General features: G+C 45.7%; 1 protein-coding gene across 4 annotated transcripts in view; it reads right to left on the bottom strand.

Moving 5' to 3' along the window:
* Positions 1-8448, bottom strand: part of BBS9 (Bardet-Biedl syndrome 9) — a 409368-nt gene extending 400920 nt beyond the window's left edge. The window contains exon 1 of one of the 4 annotated variants that reach the window (XM_084782922.1): positions 7816-8448. The gene's annotated coding sequence lies outside the window, so the exon portion shown is untranslated. The remainder of the gene's footprint in view (positions 1-7815) is intronic. The other 3 variants (XM_084782920.1, XM_084782921.1, XM_084782923.1) reach the window with 3 other exon arrangements.
* Between the last annotated feature and the right edge of the window lie 4399 nt (positions 8449-12847).

Genomic DNA, 12847 nt, shown 5'->3' with positions numbered 1-12847 from the left:
CCCTCCTAAGTGGGAATGCACATGGCACCTTTTTGATGGAAATACAGCATCACCTACCCTGAGATACACATTCCTCTACTTACTCCTTTAGACAGTTTCTCACTTCCCACCGTAGGCTAAAGGTGGCCTAGCAACTCTCCTGCATCCACCACCGAGAACTGGGATTGCAACATGGTACCCAGCTTCTGCACTCAAGCTTCCCTTCGTGGTACAGCCTTCGGTGGTACTTAGGAAATACATCTTCTCCTTAACTAACTGCATTACAGAAGGTCTCCACAAACACTGACTTCAGATTAGTTGACCACAGCCAGCCACTTCTCAGAGGAATGCAGGGCCAGGCTCCTGCAGCCTCCAGTGACTGCCCTCCTACCCTCAATCAGTGTATGGCGTCCCCATGAGCTTCTATTTAAAGGCACCTTGGTAGCCGGGCATGGTGGCACACGCCTTTAGGCAGGCAGATCGATGTGAGTTCGAGGCCAGCCTGGTCTACAAAGTAAGTCCAGGACAGCCAAGGCTACACGGAGAAACCCTGCCTCAAAAAAAAAAAAACAAACAAACAAAAAAAAAAAACCTTGGTGACTGGACTGTTGACTCATAAACACTGAACTCCTGGTCAAGAGCGCTGGAACTCTGTAAGCCTGAACAAAATGCTTTTTTGGGCTTTATTTTTGTTTTTTGTTTATTTTAGATTTATTTATTTAACACTTACATGACAGAAGAGGCACCAGATTTCATTATAGATGGTTGTGAGCCACCATGTAGTTGCTGGGAATTGAACTCAGGACCTTTGGAAGAGCAGCCAGTACTCTTGACCTCTGAGCCATCTCTCCAGCCCAACAAAACGTTTCTCGACGTGTATTTTCCTCACAGCTTTCCTGCACCTAGGGACACTAGTCAGCACTTCAGCATTTACTGATGTTATTGTTGCTTTGTCTTGTTTTGGTTTGGTTTTTGAGACATGATCTCAAGGTGTAGCCCAGGCTGGCTTTGAACATTCAATCCCCTGCCTCAGCCTCCTGAGTCCTGAGATTAAGAGCACGTACCACCACTACACTGCTTACATGTGGAACAGGGACTGCAGAGCTGGTGAGATGGCTCAGTGGGGCTGGCCACCAAGCCTGACGACCAAAGTTTGATCTCAGGGACTCAGAATGGAAGTAGAGAACAGACTCTCTCAAGCTGACCTTGACCTCCGCATGCACACAACAAATACATATGAAATCCATAAATGAATACATACTGAAACTGTGGCATCAAATAGATCATAAGGAGACTCTTGCTGATGGTGTAAGAACCAAAAGGGGCAAAGAGTGACCCTGACCTCTGCTGGGATCCCGTAGATGAACTTTCCCACGGCTCTGGTGGGGAACACAGATGGCCACAGAAGCACCGGGAGCACTGACTTTGAGATTACAACTAACTTTCAGCAAGTGGCAAATTTGCAAATATGGAGTCTGAAAATGACAAGGACCAACTGCACTTTTTAAACACACATGCACTAAACCAAGGCCATTTGCTTCCATCCAAAATAAACCAAGAAGCTGTCTGGAATGCGGGAAACCTCACACGCACACTGCAGACAGGCTGTGTAAGTCTGGATTCCTACACCAGCACATGCCAACCATGCAACCCAGAGGCAATGTGATAATCACCCTGTCGACCTCACTGAATTTGGGACCGCCTAAGAGATCCAGGGGCACATCTCTGAGGGGATTTCCAGAAAGTGAGCTGAATAGAAAAGACACCCTCAGCCCAGAGAGAAGAGGCTTCATCTGACTCAAAGGTCACGAAGCCAAGGCAGGAACTCAGGGTAGGAACCTGGAGGCAGGAGCTGAAGCAGAGACACCACGGAACGCTGCTTACCTTGCTGGTGGCCTTCCCCTAGCTTACACAGCTACTTTTCTCCTCCAACGCAGGCCCACCTGCCCAGGCATGGCACCACTTCCAGTGGAAAGAGCCTTTCTATGTCAATCAACAACTAAGAAAATGTTCCACAGACAAGCCTGGGCAGCTTGGTGAAACTCTCTCCCTGAATTAAAAGTGCTTAAGGAGCTAGAGATAGAGCTTGGTGGTTGAGCTCTTAAAGCCTGATGTGCCCAAAGTCCTAGGTTCAGTCTCAGAACTGCCAGACAAAAATCAAAACCCAGTCAGCTGGTTAACGTCAGCCTCGGCTTTCGATCACCATGGAAGCCTCTGAGCGTATCTGCGAAGGGGTCTCCAGGGTATGCTGAGGTGAAAAGATCTGCCTTAAATGTGGGCAACCGTGGTCCTATGGGCTTGGGTCCTGGACTCATAAAGGCCAAAGCACCAGTCTGACTCTGTTCCGCCACTACAGGCACAGTATGCCCAGCCCCCTCCCATCACCATGCCTTCACTAAGGTCCTTTTGTCTCGGGGGTGGCGGGGGATGGGAGAGACCTAACTGGAGGTCATGAGATCAGCGGGGAACCCCCTAAAGGGGCTATGTATGCCTTGCCTACTTGACCTTTGCTTCCTGGCCCTGAAAACATGAACCCTTTTGTTCTCCCATGTGTTACCACGGCATGTATCTCAGCACAAATCCACAGCAACAGGTGACTGGGAACTGCAACTGCTGAACCTAGGAGCCAAATCAACCATTTTGTTTTGGTTTTAATTATCTCAGGTATGCTGCTATAGTCTCTGGAAGCCGGCTAAGACCAACTGAGAGGGGTGGGGTGGGGGCTGCTCAGTGTAAGAAAGACAAGAGAAGATGGGAAAGAAAGGGCTGCTCAACAGCCCAAGGAAGATTCTCTTCACCTCATTCAGGTAGAAGGAAAAAGATCGCATGGGGCCTAGAAACATACTAACCCTCCCCCAAATAATGGAAGGAGGGGGTGTCTTCTGTTAGATACAAAGGAATCAGCATTTCTAGGTAAGTGACAAGGGACAAAGCTACAGTTTGACTATAAAAACATATAACCATATCAAAGAAAATACCTGCTGTGTGAAAATGCCCTTGCAAACCTTTCTCAGAGTGGTAACACAGGGTGTACACCTGCAGTTACAGCGCGGTGGAAGTTGAAACAAGAGGATTTTAAGTTTGAGGTCAGCATGAACTACAAAAATAAAATAAAGCCTGTTAGGAACAAGTTTTTGCAGCAGGTTACAAAAAAAGAAAAAGAAAGAAAAAATTAAAAACCACAATAACCTGGGTGTAGTGGCATAAGCCTTTAGTCCCAACACTTGGAAGGTAGAGGCCGATTGACCCCTGTGAGTTCAAGGCCAACCTGGGTTACAAAGTGATTTCCAGGCCAGCCTGAGTTACATAGTGAAACCCTGTCTCAAAAAGCAGACAAAACTAAAACATGCAATAGTGCTTCCCATCCAAGCAGTAAATCACCTGTCCCACAAGCCTGAGGACCTGAGTTCAAACCCCCAGAGCCACATAAAACCAGGTGTGACAGTTCCTACCTATAAGTCAGCACTCCTACACAGAGCAAGATGGCATGGAGATAAAGGAGAAAACTCCCAGAGGCTTGCAGGTCCGCTAGCCTGGCATATGTAGCAAGGAAAGACCCTCCATCAGACAAGGTGGAAGGTGAGGAGACACACACACACACACACACACACACACACACACACACACACACTTTTTTTTTAAAAAGATTTATTTATTATGTATACACTGTTCTGCCTGCAGAAGAGGGCACCAGATTTCATTGTAGATGGTTGTGAGCCATCATGTGGTTGCTGGGAATTGAACTCAGGACCTTTGGAAGAGCAGCCAGTGCTCTTAACCTCTGAGCCATCTCTCCAGCCCCACACTTTTTTTTTAATAACAAAGAAGCCTAACTTTCCAATTAACTATAAACAGTAATTTCCTACAGGTTTCTAACATAAAATGAAGATGTGTCTCTACTGACAGACAAAGCTGACTGTTCCTTGTTTCTCTGACTAGCCAACTTCTCATCAGTCATCCACAACTCTGTTAGTCCCCACAGTCACCTTCTCAAAAATCATGTAATGTCTTGAGACTCAAGGTGCTGGTACCCAGGAGCTATTAGAAATGCAGGGCTGGAGAGATGGTTCAGTGGTTGAGAGCACTGACTGCTCTTCCAGAGGTCCTGAGTTCAATTCCCAGCAATATATGGTAGCTCACAGCCATCTATAATGTGACATAATTTCCTCTTCTGGCCTGCAGGTGTACATGCATATAGAGCACTGTATACATAGCAATAAATAAATAAATCTTAAAAAAAAAAAAGAGTGCAGACTCCTGGTCCCCTTCAAATGACACCCCAGGTCACTGAGCTGCGCCTTACAGTACCAGAAATTCTGCCTTCCTGTATGGTACATATCCACGACCCAGGATGCCTAGGGCCAGCCATTTTGGATTTCAGATTTTAGAATATTTGCGTATGTGATGCCTTAGAGAAGAGCCAACTAAAAATGTTAAATTCACTTCTATTTCATATGCATCTTATACACATGGCCTGAGTGTAATTAAATACAACATATTTAGGGTATCTGAGTTTTAACTAGAACCTGTCAGAGGAGGTAGGTGTGGGACGGCCCACGTGTGGCTCTAAAGTTTCAGATTTTGAAGCAAGCCGAGCTGAGGATGACAGATGCTCCTGCCTGGCGGCCTGAGTGAGGATTTGTCCACCACAGCTTCCCCTTCCTCTTCTTCTAGGACCTCCGGCTGTCATTCCAAAACTTGGGAGGAAATCGCATTCTCCTCATCAAAGAGCTAAAACAGCCGAAAGTATCCGTTAATCAGCCAGTCCTCACATCCTGCTGTGGTCTTGCTTTCGAAGCAGGGTTGGGATTTAATAAGAGATTTGAATGCAGGCTTGAAGCCCTAGAGCTGAGAAAGAAAAGCATTCAGGAAGAAAGACAAACCACCCAAGAATGTGGGGATCTGCCTCGTCCCATCATGGTGTAGGACAGGCCCCAAGAAGCCGTAGGATTTCAGTTAAATCCCACGTCTAATGACGGAAGCTTGCTTCTGCCTGTGCACTGCCTGGGCTCCAGACGCTTGTTTCAGGCCCTGCTACTAATGCTGTGCGATTTAATGTCTGGGGAACTGAAGAAAGCACATGGCAGTACAGGGCTTTCGTGTCTTTTGGGTTTTTTGCTTGGTTTTTGGGTTTTGAGACAGGGTCTCCTGTGTTGGCCGAGCTGGCCTGGAACTTGCTAAGTGCCAGGCTGACTGTGATCTCAGTGTTCACAGTCTTCTCAAGGCTGGGATTACAAGAATGTTCCACCTCACCTCACCCATAATATCACTGGCTTTTCTTCTTAAAGGACATTTTATTACATTGCGGCAGTGGGGGGGGGGGGGGAATATGCTATGGAACACCTGTCGAGGTCAGAGGACAAGTTGTGGAAGCTGGTTCTCTTTCCACCATGTGGGTCCCCACTCGGGTCATCACACTTAGCAGCAAGGTGCCTTTATCTGCTGAGCCATCTCCTCAGCCATCACTGGCTTTTCTTTCTTTCTTTCTTTCTTTCTTTCTTTTTTTTTTTTTTTGTTGGGGGGGGGCGGGGGTTGAGACAGGGTTTCTCTCTGTAGCCTTGGCTGTCCTGGACTCGCTTTGTAGACCGGGCTGGCCTCGAATTCACACAGCGATCCATCTGCCTCTGCCTCCCAAGTACTGGGATTAAAGGCATGTGCCACTAGTCCCGGCATCACTGGCTTTTCTTAACACAAAAGGTGAAAACCAAAAATATAGTTTTCAATGACTACTCTGTCCGCTCATCGGGAAAGGAAACCTTCAGGCCATGTTTAAACATTTTACAAGAACTCTGTTTTAATCAGGCTGTAGGGATAGCTTAGTAGGGAAAGGCACCTGCCACCAAGTCTGACAACTTCAGGTCAGTCCCCACATGGTGGAAAGAGAGAACCAACTCCCTTAGGTGTACTCTACACACACGCTGTGGCACCAACGCAACATGCACACACGCACACACACACAAGTGCACAGTAAGAAGTGAGAACTTCCTATATACCTTAAAAGGTATAAAACTTTACAGTACCGCAAAGAACATGTCCATTAAGAAGCTACACTACTGGGACAGTAAAATGGCTCAGCAAATAAAGATGCTTGCTGCCAAGCCTGACAGAACCCACAGGGGGGAAGAAAAGAGCTGACTCTTGCAAGTTGTGCTCTGACTTCCACACCTTCACTGTAGTACTCTTGCCCACACACATACATGCATCAAAAATTAATATATAGCCCTGCCCTGAGGACACGGGAGCGGGAAAGTGGGTCCTGCCCTGATGTTAGGGACTGGGTGAGCTGGTCCTACCCTGAAGACAAGGGAGTGGGCCCTGATCCAGAGCTCTGAGTGGACCTCACCCTAACCCCATGTATGACCTGCTGGAACACATGAAGGAGCCAGACCTGCAGACTCAAAGATTAAGAATCTCCTTGACACACGGCTACAATGGGATATCCGACAGCAATCCCAGTGAGGATCCAGTAATGACAGTGTAGGCCTCAAACCAGACCCATGACTCATAGCAATGAACATTTGAAAGTAAATATATGTGGACAAAGGCTATACTGCGTGATACACTACAGCTTCTGTGATGAGATTTTTTGTTTGTCTGTTTCTTTTATTTTACTGGGGGGGCGGGCAGGGAGGGTGAAGGATTTTGGTGTATAACATGTAAGTCATAGATATTCAATAAAAGTTTAAAAAATTAATAAATAAAAATGCCATAATTTGTTTAAAACTATATCATAAACATTAAGTGGCAGGTATACTTTAACCACAACTATTACACATAATAATAATAATAAATAAATAAATAACCCTAAACTCTTACAAATAATTTGTAAATGATTTTCAAACTAAGGTTTCTTCCCAGCACTCGGAAGGCAGAGGCAGGCGGATCTCTGTGAGTTCAAGGCCAGCCTTGTCTACAAAGGGAGTTCCAGGATAGCCAGGGTTGCACAGGGAAACCCTGTTTCAAAAACAAACAAACAAAATAAAGTTTCTTGTTTTTAATTCTTATAACAGTCCAATCCATCAACAAAAAAACAAATCAGCCATTATCTTCATCAAATATTGCTAATAAGTTCATCTTCCTGAATGCTAGCAGACATTGATACATTACACAGTGGCACACACCTGTAATAACTACACTCAGGAGCCTGAGGGAAGGGCATCATAAGTTCAAAGACGGCCTAGGCTACACAGTAAGCTCCAGGCCAGCTTGGGCCACGTCAGAAAAAGAATGAAAAAAAAAAAAGCTAGAAAGAAAAGAGAAACCCCTACTTTCCCTCCAGTGTCTTTCAAGTTGTGTGCACAAAGTAAGATGTATGTTGGTGTATACATAAGACACAATTTGATACTTAAAGACAATGTGAGATACCAAAATATAATCTATGTTTATCCAGAAAATCGAAGCCAATTGGGAGGAGCTGCTGATAAAATCAGCTTAATCCATCTAAACTGCTGTGGTCTGCAAAGAAAAGAGACAGGATAAGCATTAATCCTATTGCAGGCAGCTCTGGGGCGCATCAACAGGCTCCCTCTTCAGTCACAGGCTGAGAACTGCTTTGACGCTCTAGGCTCACAAGACCTGTTGAAATGTCACAGAAGGAAGATGCTCTTTCCATGTGACTATTACATGGAGCCCTTAGGAATCGCCCCTTCCTCAAAGGCGTTCATAGGATCTACACACGCCGTGTGAGCGGTTTCTTTGAATGCAAGTCTCCTTCTTAGGAAACCGAGCATCCTACGTCTCCCAAACCATTACACGGCATCCGAGGATTAGTTTTGTTGACCAAACATTGCCAATGCATTCGTGCACCCTAAGTTTAATTCCTGGAATATTTCTTACCTGATGCCAACAAGTGGACTTTGCCTCCCGTTTCTACGAACCCACTATCCACAGACTTCCCTTTTCAGAACTCCTGACGAGGATGCTCTGATGGAGCCGTGCAGGGAAAAGCAACATTTAACTCCACTAGTACCTCTTGGTCTTGTGTTCGAAGTTTTTCTCGTCCCCAGGCAGACAGAATCCCGCCAAGCAGCAACACCAGCTCCACAGAGTTGAACTGAGTCCCTCCAAGATCCCCTGCACCCCCCTTGTCATCCCCCGGAGACAAGGAGGGAAAATGACATGGATCCCTCGGAAGCCACAAGGCACGAGAGAAAAACTCCAAATCCGGATGCTCACACCGAGGATGAAACCACCAAGTAGACTGTAAGAGGGGTGAGGCTGCAAGCCAACTGCCTGAGGAAGATACCTCCCCACTCCAGCCTAAATCAAAGCCGCCTTCGCCCTGTTGTCATAGCATTTTACAACGGAGACTACTGCGCAAGTCAGACGCGGGGACGCGGGGCCTTTTGGGTATTGTAGTCCCGGCGGCCTAGCGCGAGCTGGGAGGAGAGGGTAGATTCCCGGGTTGTCCTTGTGGACTAGAATGGGGGCAAGGCGGGGGCGCCTCTGAACCACTTGGGCAGGCCTGTCTCTCACGGTAGCGTTAGCGGAAGTCCCGCCTCTGCAGGGGGCGGAATACTGCCATAGGCCACGCCCTCTTCTGGTTGGGCGTTCTGGTGTCTCTGCCTGAGTGTGGTGGTTTCCTGTTTGTCTTATTCCTTTCCTTAGCCTAACTGCTATAGCTAAGATTTCAAGCACCACACTGAATAAGAACCCTCGTTTCGTTCCTTATTTAGAAAAAAATATTTGCAGTTTTTCCCCATTTAGTATAATACTGGCTAAACGTGAATTTATGTGGTAAACCAAACCAGCGCAGCTGTTATGCTGAGGTATGGTCACTGCTTTCTTCAGGGCTTTGATCATGAAAGAGTATTAAACTTTTGTTACAGGCTTTTTCTGTGTCTATCGAGATGGCCATGAGGTTTCTCCCCCTGAACCTTTCTATGCTGTATTACATTTATTGACTTCCGTATGTTGAACTGTCCTGGCATGCCTCTAAGGAAGCCACGGTTGCTCATCCTATACGATTTTTAAAAATGTTTTGTTGAAGTATGTGCATTTATGAAGAACTTTTGCATCCATACTCATCAAGTCTGTTTCTTTGGGGGTTTTTTGTTTGTTTGGTTGGTTGGTTTGGTTGGTTTTTTGGTTTGGTTTGGTTTGGTTTTTTTGTCGTGTTCTTACCCAAGTTTTGGTATCAGAATAATGTTAGCTTTATAAGATGTATTTGTAACTATCCATTCCAATTCTATTTTATGAGGAAATTTTTTTCTGACATTTATTATATTTATTTTATGCACATGAGTGTTTGGCCTGCGTGTATGTAAGTGTACCACACGCATGCCTAGGGCTTATGGAGGGAGGACAGCCTGGTGATTATGGGGAAAAGCCCAGTGTCTATGGAGGGCCCGGCTGCACGCTGAAGTTTTAAGAGTGCTTGCACACGCCTAGCAGTGGTGGCGCACGCGTTTAATCCCAGCACTCTCTGGAGGCAGAAGCAGACGGATCACCGTGAGTCGTGAGTCCGAGGCCAGCCTGGTCTACAAAGCGAGTCCAGGACAGCCAACGCTACACAGAGAAACCTTGTCTCGGGGGAAAAAAACAAAACCAACCAAAAAAAGTCACTAATCTGTGTTACCCTCATGTAGCCATGAAAAACACTGAGTTGGAGAGATGGCACAATCAGTAAAGTGACCTGAAGTCAAGTCCTAGCACCCATGTGAAAGCTGAGCGCAGGCGGTGTACATCTGTCACCCCAGTACTGGAGTCTGAGGGTGTGAAGACTTATGGATTGTGGAAGCTTGCCGGTCACCAACCTAGGCAATGAGTGAGCTTCTGGTTCAATGGGAGATTCTGCCTCAAAAATAAAAGTTGGGGCCAGGCATGGTGGCTCAGACCTTTAATCCCAGCACTTGGGAGGCAGAGGCAGGCAGATCTTTGTGAGTTCCAGGCCAGCCTGGACTACAAAGTGAGTCCAGGACAGTCAAGGCTACACAGAGAAACCTTGTCTCGAAAAACCAAACAAGTAAGAAATAAAAAAAATAAAAAAAGATTGTGAACTGTAAAAACCTGTCTTTTTTTTTTTTTTTTTTTTTTTTTTTTTTGGGCATGATTGAGCCCTAACACACACTTTTAATCCAAGAGCTTTCTTTATTCTTTTAAGATTTCTTTTATTTATTTATTTTATGAGCACCCTATTTGTATGTTTACCTGCATGTCAGAAGAGGGCATTATATCACATTATAGATGGTTGTAAGCCACCATGTGGTTGCCAGTAGTTGAACTCAGGACCTTTAGAAAAGCAGACAGTGCTCTTAACCACTGAGCCATCTCTCCAGGCCCCCAAGAGCTTTCTGTACACAGGATTTAATAAACTTAACTCTAAATCAAGAGGTGGAACAAGAAACCATCTGACAGAGATTAAAGAGTAGGAGGGGCAGCCAGGCATGGTGGCACATGCCTTTAATCCCAACAATTGGGAGGCAGACGCAGGTGGATCACTATGAGTTCAAGGCTAGCCTGGTCTACAAAGCAAGTTCAGGACAGCCATGATAACACAGAGAAACCCTGTCTCAAAAAAAAAAAAGCAAAAAAGAAAAAGAGGGTCTCAGGGTGTTGTAGCACACACCTTTAATCCCAGCACTCGGGAGGCAGAGGCAGGTGGATCGTTGTGAATTCGAGGCCAGCTTGGTCTACAAAGTGAGTCTAGGACAGCCAGGGATACGCAGAGAAACTTTGTCTTGGAAAAAACAAAAAAAGAGGAACTTTGAGTTGAACAGTATTTAAGACAGTGTGTAGAAGCAGAAGGAGCTCTTTGGCTCATTAGCTTTTAGGTTTAGCTCTTTAGCTCTTCTAGCCTTTGGCTTTTTGGACTTTGAGCTAGCAAGCCTTTAGCCTTGGGTTTTTTGGCCTTTTTCTCCTGGCCTCTCAGCTGAGCTAGTGAGCCTTTTGGGCCTTTTCCATTGGGACGTGAGATACGTAGGAATGTCACCTGGGTACTTTCTCTGCCTCTCTGGGCTAGCAGGCTTTCACCCTAGCATCTGGCTCCTGAGTCTTTATTAGTAAAATAGAATGTTTGGAATTTTCATTTAAAACAACACACACTCCCCTCTCCTCTGTTTTCAGATTTTTCTTTCTTTTTTTTTCTTTGTTTTGTTTTGTTTTGTTTGAGACAGGGTTTCTCTGTGTGGCCTTGGCTGTCCTGGACTCACTTTGTAGACCAGGCTGGCCTCCAACCAGATTTATTTCAAAACCACTGTCCTTGTGTTCCTCATTCATAATAGAACCTTAACACTTCCCCCATTTTTCTGGAATAAATTACATTTTCCTTTCCTCTGAATCATCAAGGTAGGTAGGTTAGGTAGCTGTATTAAAAACCTGAAAACTGCCAGACATGGTGGCACATGCCTTTAATCCCAGCACTTGGGAGGCAGAGGCAGGTAGATCTCTGTGAGTTTGAGGCCAGCCTGGTCTACAGAGTGAGTCCAGAACAGCCAAGGCCACAGAGAGAAACTCAGTTTTGAAAAACAAAAAAATTAAAATGAAAACTGCAAGGTGGCTGCAGGCAACGCCATTTCCGAGCTGTTTTGTATTACAAAACCAGCTGAGATCACTATGGCTGACCAACATGACCCCTAACTGTCTTCTGCTTTATAATGACGTCTCTCTATCATTAGCCCTGCATTTTGCCTGCTCTCCTCTCTGATGCTAAGTCATGGCACCCTATGTCAGGACAGAGAAAGGAAATAGATATGACTCTTGGCAAATTCAATTTTGTTTCCAGAGCTTTCTCCTTCCCACACTTACTTCATTAAAGGTCACTAAAGTTCACCCATAAAGCCACTATCTAAGTTTCTGGGACGGGGCTTCCTTGTGAGGGTCACACTTGCCCAGGGAGTGCACGTTTCGCCCTGTACCTTCCTTCCAAAGCTTTCATCTCCTTCCAGCTTCCTTTGACGGTTACTTGTCAGTGCACGCCTACAATCCCACCCTTGGGGAGTAGAAGCAGGAGGGCAGAGTTCAAGGTTAACCTTTGCTATTTGAAGAGTTCTGGCCAGCCTAGGCTACATGAGAGACCTTGTCTCAAACACACAAAAATGGAATAAAATACAAGCCAGAAAGCCTTTACCACTAGCAAGGATATCTTCGAGACACTATACTTGCTGACTAAATGTGAGTGCCTTACAAAGCACTTGACATTGCTGGCCTGGGCAGCTTCTGTGGATGGCTCGATTGGCAGCCAGATAGCAATTCTTCCTAGAGCTCTTTTTGAAAATTTTTTTTACATGTACTTATTTAGTGTGTGTATGTGTGCACAGGTGTGAGTAGGAGTACGCATGTAAAGGTCAGAGGGCAGCTTGTGGGAATCAGTTCTTCACTGCTACCATATGGCTCTGTAAGCTGAGATTCGAACCCGCTGTCAGGCATGACAGGAAGTGCCTTTACCCACTGAGCCATCTTGCCAGCCCTCCAGCTTAGTGCTGAAAAATGATCCTGAGCCAGGCCTGTTGGCTCACGCCTGTAATCCCAGCACTCAGAAGGCAGAGGCAGGCAGATCTCTGAGTTCAAGACTAGCCTGGTTTATAAAGCTAGTCCAGGACAGCCAAGGATACACAGAGAAACCCTGTCTCGAAAAGAAAAAAGAAAACAGAAAGAAACAGTGGTCTTGATTTTCTAGTTCTAAGACACATCACTTTAAATGTTGACTACTCATAAGCTCTGTGTGTTAGCCTATTACCTGGTTATTTTAAGTTCTCAATATGTAGACCTGGCTACCATGGGACTTGCTATGTGCAATGGTATTCCTGCCTCTGCTTCCCCAGTGCTATGGTTACCGGTGTGCATATTCATGGCTTGCTGAGATAACATTTTTTTATTCCTCCTATGGTGCTAGGGATTTAACACAGGCCTGTGCATGCTAGGTACTCTC

This window comes from Acomys minous, assembly GCF_964271855.1.
Source record: "Acomys minous genome assembly, chromosome: 5".
Classification (NCBI taxonomy): domain Eukaryota; kingdom Metazoa; phylum Chordata; class Mammalia; order Rodentia; family Muridae; genus Acomys; species Acomys minous.
This window is presented reverse-complemented; position numbering and strand designations above follow the sequence as displayed.